This window comes from Hipposideros armiger, unplaced genomic scaffold (genome assembly GCF_001890085.2).
Source record: "Hipposideros armiger isolate ML-2016 unplaced genomic scaffold, ASM189008v1 scaffold_275, whole genome shotgun sequence".
NCBI classification, from domain to species: domain Eukaryota; kingdom Metazoa; phylum Chordata; class Mammalia; order Chiroptera; family Hipposideridae; genus Hipposideros; species Hipposideros armiger.
Window position 1 is genome coordinate 1,357,173 of NW_017731625.1, and position 6,165 is coordinate 1,363,337.

Consider the following 6,165-nt stretch of genomic DNA (forward strand, 5'->3'; position numbering starts at 1 on the left):
AAGGGGAACAGACAAGTTGCTGTCCTTTTGTTCTTCAGTCTAGTTGTGGAGGACGTCACTTCACTGGCCCATGTTGGTATTGTGATCATTGCGCTTTTCCCAGGTGAAGCAGTCGCTCGCCACCCATTGGACGGCCCCTCACAGCAGCTCATGGCAGCTCACAAAAGCTCACGCCAGTTGCCAGGCAGCCCCACTGCAGCCTACGCTGTCTCTGGCAACTCACGGCAGCCCAACTCCAGGTCGAGCTGTTGTTCACCATCTTAGCTGTAGAGAGCGGAGCGTCACTGGCCCTCATATGGGATCTGAACCGGGGCCCTGCTGCTCAGAGCTGGCGTCCCAAGCCAACTCTTAACCATTGTGCCACTTGGCCAGCCCCACTTTTCATGAAATTCTTGATTGAAGCAATAACAGTCACTGAGTGGTGTTGAGGTAACAGTTGAGTTGTGAAAGGACAGCCAGTCCACTGACTAGGCTGGGATTGTCACATGAGTCACAGCCATGCTGCTTGCATCATCCTAGTCCAAGGATGAATTTCCATGAGTCCTTGTCTCCAGTCCGCTTCTGGGAAACCTGGCCCAAAAGAGACCTCAGGGGACAAACTGGAACTAAGGGTCTACAGTTCTTCACACCAACAGAAAGGCCTATGAGTGTCAGCATGACGGGTCTAACTGATGCATTGATTTGTTCACAACTCAGCTGAGCAAATTCTGTTCCCCACAGACAGACTCTAGAGATTGGCCCAATGACCTATTTTATATGCCTCGAGATGGACTGTTACAGTCCATGAAGGCTGACCAGGAATTAATATTTAACAAGCTGGGATGTTCTGGAAGAACTTTGCACCGTGATCAGAAAGGACTGTGCAGCTCTCAGGAACCTCAGGGAAGTGAGTAGGGGCACCTGAGCCAAAGTGATGGTGACCCCACATCCCTCATGCCTCACCTGATCTCTCCAAGATGTGCAAACTCCAAAGTCCTCGTAAGGACACCCTTTTCCCAGCAACCAGACTGCATACTGAGGTCTGCTTATGTGTCTAGTGGAGGTTGCATCAGAGTCACAATGTCTCTTTCCCTGAAGCAGCACTGGGGAAAGTGAAACTCTTGGCACATGTGACCAGGAATTGGCAGGAGGCCAGCTCTACAAAATGTAGAGATGCTGGTGTCATTACGTGGGGGACGGAGGCCATGAGGACGTTGGTGTTTCTGTCCTGTTTTCCATGGTGTCTGAAGTATTCAGGTCTCCCGTTAGGACTCAGAGGGAAACAGGACAGGTTTGCGAATCGAATGGCAGCTGAGCAACAGGGAGCCTTGCCTACCTCGTCTGTAGAGCGGGGTGGGTGTCCATTCCACCCTGGCTGGCTAGTATGTGAAGGAGGTGGCTCTGCCCCACCTGTTCCTCTCCATGGGGTCCCCTCATGCTTCCAGTGATGGCACCAAGCCCCCTTCTCTAGACAGCTCCCATGCGCCAGCCCCCACCCTTAGCTGCAGAATGGAGCCAGTCCCGGTGGACACCTGGACATGACCATGGCCTGGGTCAGCAGCCCAGCCCCAGACAGGGTGCCAGTGCTGCTGGTCCCCACATATTCTGGGCACTCTCATTGGCACTGCATCTGAAGCCCCTTGGTGCTGGGTTGGCTCTGGTAAACAGTCTGGCCGATGAGTTATGGATGGAAGGCACGTGACTTGCCAGGGTGAGTCCCTCCAGGAGCCTGTCCCCTCTGTCCCACTGCAGATGGAGGCTGCGTGCTCGGGAGTAGGGAGGCGAGCCTTAACCCCCCCGGGGAATAAAGCCAGAAATAAACCTGTGTGGGATTTGTTCGTTTTACATTACCTTTTTTTACTGTGGTAAAATATACGTAACATAACTTTTCTTTGTTAACTATTTTAAGTGCATAGCTCAGTGGCATTAAGTACAGTCACATCATTGTTCAGCCGTCCCTACCATCCATCTCCAGAATTTGCCTTCTTCCCAAAATGAAACTCTGTCCCCATTAAACACTCACTCCCAAATTCTTGCCATCCCCATGGAGAAATCAGCCCTCTCCAGCTCCCACCTGCAACCCGGCCACCAAAGGGAAGAAGGACCCAGGTGCCAGGACCCACCTGACAGAGACGGCAAAGCAAACCACAGACACAAACCACAGACAGTATCACCTGACTTACCTGGGTGCAGCAGGGAGAACTCCTTGTAGGCAGAGACCTTAGCCATGTGCAACGGAACCTCTCCACGCCGCCGACTGTCAGGAAAACCACAGTGTGGACACCTTAAATGAAAGCATTTATTCACTTAGAAATTTGTTAAAACCCCACAGCACAAACATATTTGATATATTTTCATTCTGGGAAATAAAATAGTTCTGGGTACATAGCAAAAACATATTGTTTTTATTATAGGAAGGCAGGGAGGGGAGAGGGAGGGAGGGATCATGGAGAGAGACAGAGGGACAAACAGGCAGAGGAGACTTGAGTGTGAAATAAAAAGAAACTTGTGTTTGGTCAGAGAGCCCGGCTCCAATTGTAGACACATTAGCTGTATGTCTGTGAGCAAGTGACTCAACAGCTCTGTGCCTCAGTTTCCCCATCTGAAACTGCCTCCTCCTCCCTGCTTGGGATGCCCTGAGTGACCCTCCCCACCCCAGGCCCCAAATTCAAGGGTTAGGGTCACTCCATTGTCACTGGGTCCTTGTCCCCTGCCTCTCCCCCTCACTCTAGGATGGGGATCCCAATGGAGCCCCCCAGATGCCACCCACTGCTGCAGAGTGTATTGCCCCAGGTGGCCGTATTAGGATGTGAAACCCAAGGAATAGCACCAGCGAGGGTTGAAGGTGTGGAAGGCAGCAGGATGGCCCACCCTGTTTCATAGGTGGGCAAAATGAGGCCCAGGCTGGGGCAAGCCCGATTTCACATGGAGGGAACAGAACTAATGGGGGTCAGGAAGCCATTCACTTCGCCTCTCCCTCCACAAGCATTTATTGAGTGCCAACTGTGTGCCCAGAGCTCAGGACTAATGGATGGAGGACTTAAGAGCTGGGGACCAACGAAGGACTCGGGTCGAAATCCAAGACCACACAGAGACCGAGCCTCCGAGCCTGAAAAAGGGAGGGATTGACCTGCATTTCTCAGTGGTGGCCCCAGCAGCCCAGCTGCTGAAAATGAAGTGACTGAAGCATTCTGTTCCTCATTCGCATTGGCACATGTAGTGGCTCAAGTGTTAGTGCAGATGGACACGTCCATTATTCCAGAAAGTTCTACCAGAAGGCACCAGTTTCGATGGTCCAGTCTGATGCACTTTTATCTCCAGGTGAGAAGAGAGGGCAACCTGAGTTCTGTGGTCGTTTGCTTTGAAACCAGAGGGGTAGGCGGGGGAGGAACTGCTCACACAGTGGATACAACTGACAGTGGCCACTTTCGAACGAGGTGTATTGTAGCAATTTTAATATCATGGTTGTGACATTGTAATAAAGTTTTGCAAAATGTTACCACTGAGGGAAACTGGGCAAAATGTTATTTCTTGCAACTGCATGTGAATCTACAAGTCACTGCAAAGTTTCCCAGCACAAAATATTATCATCTTGATAACGGCACTTTTTTGCGCCTTCTTACGTTGCCTGCCCAGGTGAGGGCCTCACTCAGCCCTCCCTGGTCCTGGCCCCAATTTGGAGTGGTTGTGAGCCAGTTTATCACCATTGTGTGCCCAGCGAGAGGAGAAAGGCATCCTGGGACACGGGGATTGTGACCAATGATGAAAGACAACAGGCTGGACAGGGTTGAGTCACTGGGTTGATGACCTCAGGCAAAGAGTGACCAGGGCTCGAGCCCAAAACACTTATGTGGCCCCAGCACCTGCAGGGTGGGTGCCACTTTGAACGTGAGTCTCCGTTTGTTATCCGTTCTGGGGACTTGCTAACCTCTTACCAGATGCTCTCCCCAAAGGCCTTCTGCAGGGGTCCTGGGACCCCAGACCCTGCTGCCTCCCTGGCCCCAGAGTCAAGTATACAGTGCAGGGCAAAACCCTTGTAGTTGGTATCTGAGCCTTCTGCCGTCTCACAGGAGGTCACAAAAGGGAAACTGAGGCAGAGGAGAGATGGGGACATTGTCCTCCCATTCCACATGGAGAAACTGAGTCTCCGTAGGAGAGATGACGGACGTGACAGAAACCCCATGGCATCTTTCCAGGGTTGCCCACAAACCCCCAATTCTACGTGGGGAGGAGTGCTATGTGAGTTTCACAGTTTGACAGAGTGGAGGAACGCAGCCCAGAGTGGGGACCACACAGGGCCAACTGCAGCACATGATGGGCTTGGAGCCCTAGTGGCAAACAAGGCAGGTCGCGCAGAGCCCTGCGCTCACCCACATGTCCTGGGCACTGAGAATCTGGTTCTCCTTCCCTCTCTCCCTCTAGCCCCAGCTCCCTCCATTCTGGCTTCAATCACCAAGTAGGTTTCTCCTCACGCCTGACCTATGATGCTTTGCTCTAAACTAATTTTCTCCTCCTTCCGAGTGACTCCAAGACCAGTACAGGCTATGGGTTTCCTCTGGAGACAGGAGAGTTAAGGAGGACAATGATATGAAGTGATCCATGGGGAGGGCTTGTCACAGTGATTAGTGACAGGAATGAAAATTTGCACAAGTCCCTAAGCTCTGGGGAGAAGATGACTATGCTGGCCTCCTTCCCACCCTTTGGGGCGATAAATCACTCCTCAATGCATTTATTGAGCAATTACTGTGTACCAGACCCAACAGACTCAGTCCCATCATTATCCTTTTTATTTATTTATTTTCTAAAAGATTTTATTGGGAAATTGGGGGAGAGGAACAGATAAGCTGCTCTCTTTTTGTTCTTCAGTCTAGTTGTGGAGGATGTTGCTTCACTGGCCCATGTTTGTATTATCATTGTGTTCTTCCCGCGTGAGGCAGATCAGTCGCCCGCCACTGGATGGACACTCACGGCAGTTCTTGGCAGCTCACGCTGGCTGCTGGCCACTCACAGTAGCTTACGGCAGCCCACTGAAACTTCACTGCAGCCTACGGGGTTGCCAGCGACTCACGGCATCCCAGCTCCAGGTCAAGCTGTTGTTCAGCATCTTAGCTGTAGAGGGCGCAGCATCACTGGCCCTACTGTGGGATCTGAACCAGGGCTCTGCTGCTCAGAGCTGGCATCCCAAGCCAACTCTTAACCAACATCCACTTGGCCGACCCCCTTTTAATTTTTGTTAAGAACAAATTCACCCTTTTAAAGTGAACAACAATTCAATGGTATTTAGTACATTTACCGTGTTGTGCAATCATCACTTCTAATTCCAGAATGTTCCATCATCCGAAAAGAAAGCCCCATCAGCAGTCACCCCCAGCTCCTGACAAGCACTAACCCCCGTCCTCTCTGTGGATGTGCCTGTTCTGGACACTTCACGTAAATGAAATCGCACAGTGTGGCCTTGTGTGCCTGACACAAGTTTATTTTTAAAAGTTTTAGGTTTACAGAAAAACTGTGAAGACAATACAAAGAGTTTCCATACCCTCACCCATTTCTCCTATTAATGGGGACATCAGAGCCTGACACTTGTCAAGGGAGCAGAAGGAAACTCCCCAAGACACAGAAATGATGATTTCAACATGATCTTGGGATGATGGGTCCCACTTGCAGAGTCTCTACTGGGATGTGTGTAGCCAGCGCCTGTGGGCAGCTGGGGAGCCTGAGCTGGTGTCTCCATTTACCTATGTGGATCCTGGGCCCAGGGGGCCAGTGAGGCAGCAGTCACGGGCTTGGGAAAGGCTCCTGGCTGCTCCAGCTCCAGTATTTTTCTGCTGCTCCTGGAGGAGGAAGACATGGAAGGGGCAGGATCGGCTCAGAGGAAACCACAAACATAAAATCCACAGCCACAGCTCAGAGAACAGACTGTGCCCGGCTGCAGGACTTGGCAGGCGGCAGGGGGCAGGGAGCGGTCAGCGGTGAGGCATAGCAGGGCTTGGTAGGGCTCTGTGCCACCTGAGAGGGCGGTGTCTTGGCATGTGGCATTCACTCCTCCCCCATACACACACATGCCAGGGCAGGCAAGGAGCAAGGGAGGAACCTGGGAGAATTGAGAGGGGCCTATGGGAGCTGCTAGGGGCCTGGCACAGGGTGGGGTAGCTCTGAAGTCTGAGAGGTGGCTCAACCAATGCAGGT